This window comes from Macaca thibetana, chromosome 14 (genome assembly GCF_024542745.1).
Source record: "Macaca thibetana thibetana isolate TM-01 chromosome 14, ASM2454274v1, whole genome shotgun sequence".
Classification (NCBI taxonomy): domain Eukaryota; kingdom Metazoa; phylum Chordata; class Mammalia; order Primates; family Cercopithecidae; genus Macaca; species Macaca thibetana.
Window position 1 is genome coordinate 124,920,414 of NC_065591.1, and position 13,512 is coordinate 124,933,925.

At 39.9% G+C, this 13,512-nt stretch overlaps 1 protein-coding gene across 1 annotated transcript in view; it reads left to right on the forward strand.

The window, feature by feature from the left end:
* Positions 1 to 13,512, forward strand: part of ACAD8 (acyl-CoA dehydrogenase family member 8) — a 675,944-nt gene that overhangs the window by 39,422 nt on the left and 623,010 nt on the right. The gene's annotated exons all lie outside the window — the stretch shown is intronic.

Consider the following 13,512-nt stretch of genomic DNA (forward strand, 5'->3'; position numbering starts at 1 on the left):
ATAACCATGGGACAATCAAATGGGCAGTACTGGAGGCCAGGAGCTGGGCTTTGTCTTGTTCATGATTGTGCTCCGAGCACCCACAAATTTGGGAATGAGGAGCCCATCTTATTTGTCTTATATCCTTTCTCATTTTCCACAATATCCCTGAAACATCAGCCACAGATAAGGATGTGCCTTTCAGAAGATTCACTTTCCCAGGTTCACAATGTTAATGAGTCATGTGCCAGGACTTGAACTTGTCCTCACCAAGGGCCACTTTTTAGCACTTAGGAGGAATTAGAAAAACATGGCAATTACACACAGGAGCCCCTTCTGGGAGGATGACACTTCCTGCGGCTGCTACGGTGCTGGGCTGGATCACATGGTTTGCCAAGCGGAAACCAGGGTGGATTTCAGCTTGTCCTCACCCCTTCAGACAAGCATCCTTGTACAGGCACAACCATGCGTGAAGACCTTGCCTCTGATACCAACACCCGCGCTGCTCAACCGCCTCATGCTGCTTCCAATTCCACTGCTCGTGAATACACAAGCCATGGTATTCAAAACCAAGCCTCACTGACATATTCACACGGGCTATTCACCATACTGAAGGAAACTGCAACTTACAAACTTCCCCAGGAATAAACATATCAACTCTAAGTTATGTATGTCCCACTTTTGGGTGTTTTATAGTCATTATCAACTTCATAATGTCTTTCAAGTGCAAAAATAACAAGCATGTTGAATACAGTACTAAGAAGAGGCAAGTGGCCACAATGAAATAAAATTTAAATTTACGCTGATGTATGGGTATTCATTATCTATAAATATCACATTGATGTTATATGCAACAACGTCTACAGATACAGGAGTTTTTGTACCTGTATATATAACTTAATATGATTTATCCCATCTTTAATAAATCTGTATATAAGGCCAAATTTTATAATAGGCAAGTGGTCTTGTCAGTCTTTCGTTTCCCTGCCCACCTTACCTTCTTCCTCCCCCACATTATGGGGAAAGGCAGTTCACATAGGGTATCTCAGTTCTATGTCAACTGCTTCCTCTCCCAGTGCCAGGGAGTGAGTCTCAGGTGTAGCTGAAGAGGAGACCAACTATAGATCTGTCTTCAAGAGAGGGTTTTACACCCCCACACCAAGAAACCCTGACCCAAGGTAGCAATGGCTCAACAGCACAAAATCCCAAGGGCTGGAAAATTCAGAGTACCTGTCCTGGGTTTTGAGATGCCAATAGTTCCTGTATGAAAGCTGATTTGTATGTGGAAGACAGAATCGTAAAACAACAATGGCTACTGTATAGCACCTATGGGTACCATGCACTGTCCTAAAAGCATTACACACATTAAGTCAATTAATCTTCACAACAAAACTGTGAGTTTTATATTGTTACTAACCCCATTTCACAGATAAGCCAACTGAGGCATGGAGAGCTAAAGATCACAAAGAGCTAGCAAATGTCAGAATCCGTATTCAAACCAGAGTCCACACAGTCAGCCACTACACCATTCTGCCACTCAGGAGAAGGTGTTTGTATCCACATATGTGCATTTGCTCACATATACCTTGATGGGTTTTTATAAAATCATAACTGAGGAAGTTGGAAAGATCTGTGAAGAACAAATCCTGCCCCCTCACTGTGCCTTGAAGAAAGGGGGAAAAAATCTCCATTTCATCTGCCGCATGCAAGAGAAACTTGTGATGTTGGATATCAAAGTTGGCCCTTACACAAGGCTGAATACTTCAAGGAATAAAATGAGGGCCATCCTCCAGTCAGACAGAACAGACACAAGTGCAAATTCCAGTGGCCTCTGCGACAAAGAGAAAATTAACTCACCCACTACCGGCCTGCTGCTCCTTGACCAGGGACCCACTGGAGTCGGGGGGGGCAGAGACATTGTCCTTGAGTGCCCACCTTTGACACATGCCAGCCTGGACTTGAGCACTTTCTGGATTCAAGGACCAGCCCTTTTGTGCAGTCCTTCCCTCCCTTTCTCTTTCATCAGGATATCTGACTGTTGCAACCCCTAATACATGAAGGGACATCCTAGGCTTTTAAAATACAACATAGCAGATGGACCTCCTTCTTGGGATACAGAAAAATAAAATCTCATCAGCAAGAGGCCCTTCTTTTGACAACACGGATCCTGTAGCTGCTTAGATACAATCCAGCAGCCTTTCCGTAGCCCCTCATGCTGAGTGGATGATTCAGGCACTGGGCTACTCCCCTCTGGGTTAGCTGCTCCTCACAGAGACAGACACTCCCTGCAGGCAACTGATCTTCAGTCCAGGGGCTGCAGCGCTTCGCAAATGGCTTTACGCTCATTGCAGGGCCCAAACTTAGATGATTGCTCTGAGGTAGAAGGGCAGGAGACAGGCCTCCAAAACCGCCCTTAGTCTCCCCTTTGCTCACACCCTCAGGCCTAGATGAGGTACCCAGCTGGGGCTGGGGCAAGGGATTCCTGCACCTGCTCCCTCCTGGGTCACTCCTCAGCCAGCAATGCCAGGCTGTGCTGAGAAACTCCTCAGTGTGAAGAGCTGTGCAACCCAAAGGCTTGAGGGACTGGGAATTGCAGAGTCTGTGGCTGATGAGTGCTCTCTTTCCAGGGTGTAGCATCAGAAATTAACCCTTTCCCCAAGGGTCTGTCCTATCCAGCTTCTTGCATCCAATTAAAACTCTATGAAAGCCAGCCTGCTGTTAGGACACACTGAAAAAAAAAAAAAAAAAGCTCAACAGCCCTCAAGTGGCAAAGGGTATAATTCCCATTTCTGTCAAAATGCCAGACAAGTGGGTCAGGACCTGGGATGTGTGATTCTTTCACAGCCACTGCACTCTAATGATGCACAAAGCCCAGGGAAAGGGAGGATGCAGAAAGACAGAATAAAGGCACAGAAAAAAGGGTCTTCCCAAGGACGTGAGTCATCAGCCATGATACTACCAAAATTGACCAATCTGTCACCTGTCTCCAGGCAGAACCCCTTATCACAGAGTAAATAACACTGAGGGGATCTGCATGATTCTGAAGACTCTCCCAGAATGAAGAGCCTTTGGGAAACCTGTGGGGTTTCTCAAAGGGTATTCTTACATCTGTTCCACTTCAGTAGGAGTTGCAGCCACCCAGAAGTTCTGCTGCCTACCATTTATAGACTTCAATTGCTTTTGTAGCCCATTTCAACCCTGGGGTGTAGAGTGAAGAAGCAACCTGACCTGAATATCTAGAGGGCTAGCAATTTGAGAAAATGATAGCTAGATTGTGTCCAGGATAGGTTTTCTTTACCTGTTCACTGTTCCCCACCCCTAAGATACCCTGTGGGACAGTTTACGGCACGTCAACTCATTTAACGCTGCCGTAAAGAAGCCCATGAAATGCTGACACCCCATTAAAGCCTGTACAGCAACTCACATCGGCAGCTCCTTTATTTCTTCTGTGCCATGTCAAACATGAACTCAACCAACCTCTCTGTAAGGCAAGCCTCACCCTATCTTCCTCCAGCAGGAGGTAGGAGATTGGTAAAGAATGCCAAGTGCAGAGAGGTTCAGGATGAAGGAAGCCAAGAAACCAAGGCAATCTGACCAGAAATAAGTTACAAGTTACCCCGTGTCCATGTGTATATACTGAATCAGGATCTTCTGGTGCTTGAAAAGCAACAGTCTTGACAAGGACAGTCCCTGTGCTCAGAGCCATGATTTATAAGGCCCTGGGTCTCACTGACCAGCCAGACATTCCCCTGACCTACTCTTTCCCCTGCTTTCTGCAAAATAGGGATAACAATGTGATAGGATGCAAGTCAGCGCAAGGCCGTTCATGAGTCTACCATTCTCTACTTAGCACTAAAACTCTAGAAGTGTGTATTGCCTGCCTGCTCCACTGAATTACTTCCCATCTGAGCACTTTTCCCCATGGAAAAGGCTGTTTAAAATTCACCTCTCCTATCATGTCATGCAGCTTTTACTTAGACCAGATGAAGAGGTGTCTCTGCATCCACAGTTTCCCACAGAGGGTCTTTAGCACCCCCTGACTTAGCAGCAGCATCCTTCAATCCTTGTCTCTCAGGATGCTTTATGGGGATAAATGACCCTGTTAACAGAGACAAATAACAACAGAGAGAGATAAATGAAGACCTATGAGGCTGAGCTATGAAAGAAGATGGGGAGTCAATGAGGTAGAAATATACAAGAAGGCGATCACAGGTGGCAGGAATGACCAGCAAGGTTCTGACCTCAGCAAGAGGATTCCATCCCCGGAGAGTAATCAAGTTATCTCTGAGGGGTGGAAGAACCAAATGTTAGAATATTACTTCTCTCTGTCCTGCAGTGCAAGATGTTAATAGAGTGGAATGATCATGGGCCCACTTTTAAATCTGAGTCCCACCCCTTGCCAGCCGTGACCAAGTCCCCTGCCACTCCTGCCCTATGCTCCCAGAGCCACCATGGTGGTCTCAGGATGCTGGAGAGAGAGCTGGTTCACAGCAGGTGAGGCTAGTTCCCACATTTATGTCTTTCTACTTAGTGCAGGTGCCAAGAACAAGAAGCTAAATGAAATGATAAAAGACAAAAGATACAGGGGAAATGGCAAATCCACCTGTTTCACCTTCTCTCTTGATTCCACTTCACCTGCTGACTTCTTCCCTATGTGCTGGTTTTTCCTTTCACTTTATCACATCACAAGGCTGCCACACCTCCTTTCCCTCTTTCTCACCTCCTCAGTCTTCTTTTCCCCGTCTTTTGTACATATTATGATGTGTGGTGGCCTGCCACCAAAATGACCCCCACCTGGCATTCACAGCCTTGTGTAGTACTCTCCCCTCCCACAAGGAATAGGGCTGAGCCGTGCAAACCAACAGGATATTGCAAAAATGACAGCAAGTGACTTCTGACGCTGGGCCAAAGCAGCTGTGAGGCTTCTACTGTGCTCTCTCCAGAACCCCCAAGCCGGCGGAATTCTGCCCATGTGGTGTGAGGGCACTCATGAAGCAGCACTACAGTGGGGTCCATGTGACAAGAATCTAAGGCCTCCACTCAACAGCTGATGTTGTGAGGAATTCATCTTGGAAATGCATCTCTACTCTCAATCAAGCATTCAGGTGATGGCATAGTCTCCACCTACAGCCTGACTGCACCCTCCTGGAGAGACTCCAAGGCAGAACCACCCAGCTAAGTCACTCCTGGATTCCTAACTCCCAGAAACTGCAGCAGATCAAGGCACATTGTTTTAAGTCATTAAGTTGGGAGTGATTTGTTACACAGAACTAGATAACTAATACTATCTTCCATTGTATGTTTCAGCCTCTTACCACTGTGCCTTGTTGGTTTGCTAGCTGTACCAGGATGCCAAGTTTGTACCTTTATCTCTGGGACAGAGTTTTCAGAACTTGTACTGTGATTTCCATTGACTGAACACTTTTCTTTCTGATTCAATGTAAATATTCCATCAAGACCAAATTTCTTTTCTGCAAATAGGCTCATTCCAGAAGCTCCCTACATTTGATTAATGCTGTGCTACATAGTTTCTTAGGGATTTTCATATTCAGTGTCTACTTCAACCTTTATCATAATTTTGTGGGGTAGGAAGGGAAAAACAGCCACATTTTACAAATGAGGTAATTGAGATCCAATGCATTTAACTGATTTGCACAAAGACACAGTTATTATATTTAATGAAAAAACTAGAATTGGAAACCTGGTATCTTTCCACTGTTCTATCTCCCTCTTCAAGATAAGCAAATCAAATATCCATTGATCCTAGCTTTATGACTAGACATCTAAGCAATGCAACATGGATTCAACTGTCATAGATTTTATAAAGGTGAAACACTTATAAATATGTCCATATGAAAAATAAGATGTTACCAGTTGTTCTAGTTATCTTCTGCTAAATACCAAAACACATCCAAACTTACTGCCTTAAAACAACAAAGCCTCTCCCCTAAAACAACTTCTGTAGTTTGGTGGGCTCAGCCTAGTAGTTCTCACCTGGGGTCCTATGTAACATTGCAGTTGCATTGTGGCTGAGACTAGAGTCAGCTGAACACGTCTTCATTCATTTGTCTGTTGCAAGGGCTGGGGTGGCTTGAAATGCTAGGAGTTGGTTGAGCCTATCTCTCTGTTTTCATGCAGCCTCTCCATGTGGCTCAGTTTTGCTTCTTTACAGTAAGGCAGCCTTAGGGTAAACAGACTTACTTGGTAACTGAATTATTCTATGTATTCCAAGTCTTCTGATAGCCCTTCACAGAAGCTGCAAGTCTTCTTATGATCTGACCATATGACATTCCAGGGCTTGCATCATAAGATCCACTTCCACCACACTGTATTGGTTAAGCAAGTTAGGAAGGCCAGTACAAACTTAAGGGAAGAGTAGAAACAGACTCCATTTCAATGGGAGTAATGCACACAGGAAAGAAAGGGGCTGTCTTAGATGCAAACTATCAAGTCCACCCTTGACTCCAACAACGTATGAGCCTCCCTCATGTAAAACACATTCACCCTCTCCTCTGGCCAATAAAGTTTCATCCCATGACAGTAACAGTTCAACATCCAGAAGCTTGTTTTCTAAGTTAGATCTAGACACAAATGAGCCTCCTTTAGTAGATCCTTAGGTGTGGCTTCTTGAAGACAGTTTTTTGTGATCTGAAGACCTGTGAAATAAAGACAGTCATTTGCCCACTTGTCCACCCCAAACATACAACAGTGAGACATTCATGAGATAACCACAATATATCTTACTGTTTCCAAGAGGGAGAAATAAATGGTACCTAGCAGTCTGGTTTCATAGCAGTCCTGAAATTATGTTGAGCAAATATTTCTAGTTCCTTGGTTAGGGCTCCATTCTGCTTCCAGAAAGTAATTCCTCATTCTTTCCTCTGAGCCCTTGTTTCCAACCTCTCAATGTTCTTTTCTTTTCTGTAAGAAATGGCTCTTGTTTTAAACTGAGCAGTCTCTTTGGTTTCTTCCTGCTCATGAAGATTGAAGGTCTACAGGTCCCTTTCTATACTTTCTCTTTTCCTTTTAGTCCACGCTGATGTAATTCCTTTAAAAATTTTGTGAGCTTCCTATATATCAAGTTATAATCTATTCACTGAGACAAAAGCTATAGTCTTTATTTTTCTTACAGAGATAGTCCCCCTTTCCTTTTATTCATTGACCTCTGTCCAAATACCGTGAAATAGTGCTTTAAAGATACTTACTTTTTGTCTAGTTTAAAGAGTCACAAAATATGCTCTTAAGATTCTTTTCTAATAAAGAAAGTCTAAGAGGCACAGATTTAATATTTTGGAAGTCCTATTAGGCACATCCTTAACTATTTATGAGATCCAAACAAAAGGTCTTATAACTTTAAGACTTTTACTCTGAAGCTATTCTTTACTCATAGCTGCCTGGATTTTATCTTTACCCTGAGAGCATTTCTTATTTGAGAATCATTTGCTGCAAGAGCCAGGGATGAGAAATAATTTTATTTTTAAAGCCATTAAACCAAGGTTCATTTACATTTCCTCTAAATTCTGCTTGAAAACTAAATGGTTCCTTCATAAGTTCATCTCTACTTATATTTTATAACAGGCAGCTAGAAAAAAAGCCAGTTGGCACCTTTTACCTTCTGCCTGAAAATCTTTCTGGCCAGACCTACAAGTTCATTTGATATTCTTTCTCTTTTCACATTATCACAGGCAACAGTGCCATCAGAATTTCCCCCGCATATCACAAGTGCTCCCTTTTCTCTAACATCCAGCAGCATTTTCATCTCTGTCTTTCAAGCCCTCACCAGCAGTCTCTTGAGGCCCTTCCAAATTTCACTAGAAGAATCCTTGTGGATGTTTCAACTTCCATTTATTGCTTAGTCCAAAAACAAATGCCACATGCTTTAAGTTTATAGTACAGCAGCACCTCACTTTGAGGCACCAAAATTCTGTTCTAGTTATTGATTTCTTCTTGCAAAATAATTTCAAAACTTACTGGCTTAAAACAGCAGTACATTATTCCTCCTCACAGTTCTGGGAGCTGATGGCTTCATCTGGGCAGTTGTCATGTGGTAGACCTCTCATATGGCTGCAGTCCAGTGGCACCTGAAGCCAGAGCTAGCCAAAAGTCTCTCACTCCTGTACTCGGCATAGATGCCTGGAATAGCTAGAGGTTGGTTGGGTATCTCTCTCTCATGTAGCTTTTCTACATGGCTATATTGGGCTTCCTCAGATCATGGCAGTCTCAAGGTCATTATACTTCTCACATGGTGGCTGGCTTCCCCCAGAATGATCAAGCTCTAGGAGGCCTTGATAAACAATCACACCAGAGTGTCCCACGCTTTCTCAGTTCAGAGCATCCTTAGTGCCTCAGGATCTTTTCACAAGATCCCTAGGCCAAAACGAACAATACAAAATAAAACAAAAGTTTTTACTTTCTAATAACCTGGAAAAAATGCACGAATTGAAAGAAATTTATTTTATTCTTAAATAGTTACAATTACTTACTAACAGCACACATACACCTGTTGGGTGCTATACAACTTCTCATACTTTGGAATCAGCATGGATATCATGATATGCATTTCCTGTTTCACAATGAGTTTTATACAATACTTGTTTTATTATCATGTAAACCACCAAAAACTGATCCTTGCAAAGATATGAAATCATCAAAATGAATTTACCATGTTGTTGATACTGCATATTCTTGAACTAGTCATTTTTGCAATGTCTGATAGATGTCCACGTGTTTTCCTCAAAAATTTAAAATAACTCATGGTGCTCCCCTGTGAGTTTCCTAGAATACCTCAGTGTGCATCAGCACAGGGTTTGGAAGCTACTCTATTACACTGACTGAATCCTGAGACTAGATGAGGAATTTGAAAAAATAGTTTTTGTTGGGTCACATTTTTAACTTCCCATTCTCACCCACCCAGTGGTGGCCAGGCAAACAATACTCTAGAGTTGGCTCTACTTTGACCAACATCAGGAAGGTGTTAGAATGAGAGAAAGCTTGGATCCCTCTCCAGATGTCACTATGTGCGCATGACTTAGACCCAGCATTAACATCTTACATCTTTGAATTTTTATAGCCAGGTTCTTCACAGAATGCCTAAGTAAATAATAGGTTATGAATAAAAATGTGAATACAAACACCAGTCTGAGAAAACAAAGAGGAACTTCCCATGGAAATTGTATTTGTTTGCTAGGACTGCCATAACAAAAAAGCACTGATTGGGTGGCTTATTTTTTCACAGTTCTAGAGGTTGGATTCCAAGATCCAGGCGACAGTAGGATTGGTTTCTCCTGAGGCCTCTCTCTCTGACTTGCAGATGGCTGCCTTCTCCCTGGGTCCTCACGTGGCCCTTCCTCTGCACACAGGCATCCCTGACACCAGACATATTGGATTAGGCCCCCACATTTATGAACACACTTAACCTTAATTACCTCTTCAAATGCTCTATCTCCAAATACTGTCATATTGAGCGTTAGGACTTCCATGTTTTAATTTTGGGAATGACAAAATTTAGCCTATAAAAGAAATGTATTGGAAGAGATACCCATGCCATTCACTTAAGAGATCTTTCTCTTGAAGCATAAGTTTTAAATTTTTTATGAATTGGATCCTGGAGGTCCTTGACCCCCAAGAATTGCGTGCAAAAATATCATGTGTATGCACTTTTCTGGGTAGGTGATCTGTATTTGCTTTTCTAACATCTGTGTGCACCCTGGAAAGATTTTTCAAAGATTCTGAGTCCCCTACTCTGAGGTTCTGATTTAATTCATGTTGGGTGGGTATCAGGCATAAATATTTTGGTAACATTGGCCATTTGATTCTAACATGCAACCAGTATTGAGAATCACTGGTCTAAAGCCTTTCTATTTAAATTGCAGTCAAAGACCAGCATCAGCATCACCTGGAAACTTACTAGAAAGCTGAATCTCAGTCCTCACCCAGACCCACAGATTCTTCATTTTTTTGTCTTGTTGTTGTTGTTGTTGTTGGTTTATTTTATTTTTTGAGACATGGTCTCGTTTTGCTGCACAGGCTAGAGTGCAGTGGCCCAATCATGGCTCACTGCAGTCTTGACTCCTGGGCCCAAGGAATTCTTCTGTCTCAGTCTCCCCAATAGCTAGAGCTATAGGTACATGCCACCAGGTCTAGCTAATTTTTCAATTTTTATTTTGTAAAGACAGGGTCTGCCTCTGTTGCCCAGGCCAGTCTTGAACTCCTGGCCTCAAGCAGTCCTCCTGCCTTGGCCTCCAAAAGCACTGGGATTACAAGCATCAGCCACTACACCTAGCCAGAATCTTCATTTTAGTGTGATCCAAGGGTAGTTTGTATGATATATCCATTAAAGTTTGAGACACACTTATCTATACTTTTCCTCAAATCATGAAATGAAACTGACCACAAAATTTTCGAAACCACTGAGAAAATTTTTTCAATATGTGATCTAGAATAGCTTACACAGCAGTTCTAATTATTTTGTTTGTTTACACTATTTTAAAGAAAAGGTCCTGTCTGGGCCAATTACAGATAATTAGTCTGAGGAATAACTGCACAATGAATTACATCCTGGCTCAACCCACAAATGACCTATTACTCATCTCTATTGTAACCATTATGGGTAATTACCCAACAATCAACCTCAATTGGTCTACATAGCATTTACCTTCAAAGATTCAGATAGTTCTTAGTAGAGAAGACAGTAGCTAAGTTGTGTTAATATTGAAAAAAATAGAAAGGTCAAAAGAAAAGAAGAATAGGGAAGGATGGGAGAAAATGAGAGGGTGAGAAGCCAAATACCATGTGACTTATAATTTCACTTCTAATATCTAAAACTTTCAGTTCATAATCCTTGACCTCTACCAAAACACCTCTCATGATTCCTATGGTTATTTTTAATAAATAAAAATGGAGCTGGGTCAGGAATAAGGAGCAGGAACAAGAAGGAACTCCTGCAAAGAGGAATAAATTACCAAAAAAAATTACTCTGGATAAGTTACTGGGTGAATTTCACTGAATACATTACAGTGTAATGATGAAATTATGTAATGATGATTCAATGAGAATCACATAATTTTCTGCCTTTTTAGAAATTAATTATAAAACTTAATCCATTCACCAAGTCTGCAAATTTGAATGTATATTTTAAAACTATTATAACCTTTTTCTGTGGCACTAAATGTGGAGTAGTTTTAGTTGAGTTTTATATATCTGGAGAGACCGAGAAACGTTTACTCTTCCAGGTCACCTTCTCCACCCACTCACTCCTTTAGAGAGTCTCTTTTTCATTCTTACTTTCCATGTAGCCACCATCCTCATTACAACCCATGGACACTGGTCCTAGATTAGCAGTAGAAAGAAGGTCCTTGGGATTTGAATTGAACCAAATCCCTGCCTTTCAGAGCTTGTGATCAAGCAGAAATACCAGATAGACCAGAAATAATAGCAAATAAATAAATGAACAGTTTTAATAGCTGAATATGCAGACAATACAATACTTTGAATATCAAAAGACTCCTCTTTATTATAAATTTTACTAATTATTCATGTTAAAATTTTTGCCTTACAGTCATTCATCTCCAACCACCAACATAGTCAGTAAATATTAATGCTTAAGTCAAATATGCCTTTTTACAAGACCACACAAAATATTTGGAATTATTTGCTGGCATCAGGATTTGAGTAAGAATAATATAAATTTAATCAACAATTATTTATTGAGTGTATAATATGAACCAATAACTATTTTAATTTTCTGTTTATATGTTTCATCTTTTTACATTCTTTTATTTTCAGACTTTCTGTAATGTTATATTTGAGGCATGTTTCTTATAAGTAGAACATATCCAGTCTGAAAATCTTAGTATTTTCCTTGAACTATTTAGTCCATTTACATTAAATGTAATTACCAAAAGTTGTGAACTTCTGTTTACCAGGTTACTGTTTATTTCTATTTGATTGGTCTGTTTTATGTTTGTTTTATTCCTCTCTTTTCTTGACTTTTCTTTCTGATTAATCATTTTTTAAATATCCCTTTCCTCCCCTATTAGCTTATTAGTTATACTTCTTTTGGATGGTATCCGAGAAATTATTTAATACAATGTTCATTTTAAAGGAATTACATCCTAAAAAAATTATTAGCTTTATGCTGCCTTTCAATGCTAGAACACTATAATATTTTAAATCTAGTAACTCTGTTCCCAAATTCTTTGTTTTTAATTAACACATATTTTAATTCTACATTATTTTAAACCCACAAAACAGGAAATTATTATTATTGTCTTGTACAGGTAATATTCATTTGTATCTGTCTACATATTAATCCTTTCTATTGTTCCTTATTCTTGTACTTGCCTGCTTATATCTGGGTTTATTTCTCTTTTGTCTGAAGAAATATTTATTAATTATTTTAGTGTACATTTAGTGGTTACAAGTTTTTAAAATTTTGTATGTCTGCAATGCTCTTAGTTTTTTAAGAATAAATTTGCCTGATATAAAGGATTATTTGGGGAGTTGTTATTTCAACATATTAAAAATGCCATTCTATTGCCTTCTGCCTTCCATTGTTTCTTTTAAAAAGTCTGTTGAATAACTTTTCTTACTGTCTTCTTAAAAGTAATGTCAACTTTTTATTTAGTTTTTGATTTTCTGTAATTTTACTATGATGTGCCTGGGTTTCTTTATATTTATCTTGCTTTACATTTATCCTAATAGAGATTCTTGAGTTTGTGGTTTGCTGCCTTTTATCAGTTTGGAAAAATTACCAAGCATTCAATTTTTTTTTCTAACCCATTCCAGTTCTCTTCTACTTCTGGAGCTACATTTACATTATTTTAGTTTTTTCTTTATTCAATATTTTTCCTAATTTATTTTATGTATTTTTATTCTTTTTCTCTTTGTGCCTCAGTCTGTATATTTTCAATTGACCTGTATTCTTCTCTTCTGCTATCTGAAATCTAATGTTAAACTTATGTATTGAGTTGTTAATTTCAGCTATTGTATTTTTTAGTTCCAGAATTTACATTTGGTTTTTCAGTCATTTTATATTAAAGCTTCTTATGTTGAAGTAACAACTACTTCTTATTTTGAAGTAGTGTGAGATTCACAAGAAGTTGCGAAAATAGCAGAGTTCTTATATATGTGATGATAATGTCTTACATTATCAGAGTACATTATCAAAACAAGCAATAATGTTGCCTTGTTGGTACAATACTACTATTTGTAAAGTAAAGAACTTATTCAGATTGTGTGAGTGTTTTTTATAAAATTTTATTATGTGTAGATTTGAGTACACCACACCATTTGATTTTAAAAGCATAAATTCCAAATCTCTATTGAAATTCTATTTTTGTCCCTCTTTCCTCTATCTTCTTGAATATTTGTTGTTGTTTTGTTATTGTTGTTGTTGTTTTGAAACAGGGTTTCACTTTGTCATCTAGGCTGGAGTACAGTGGTGCAATATTGGCTCACTGCAACCTCCACCTCCTGGGTTCCAGTGATTCTCCCACTTCAGCCTCCTGAGTAACAGGACTGCAGCCTCCTGAG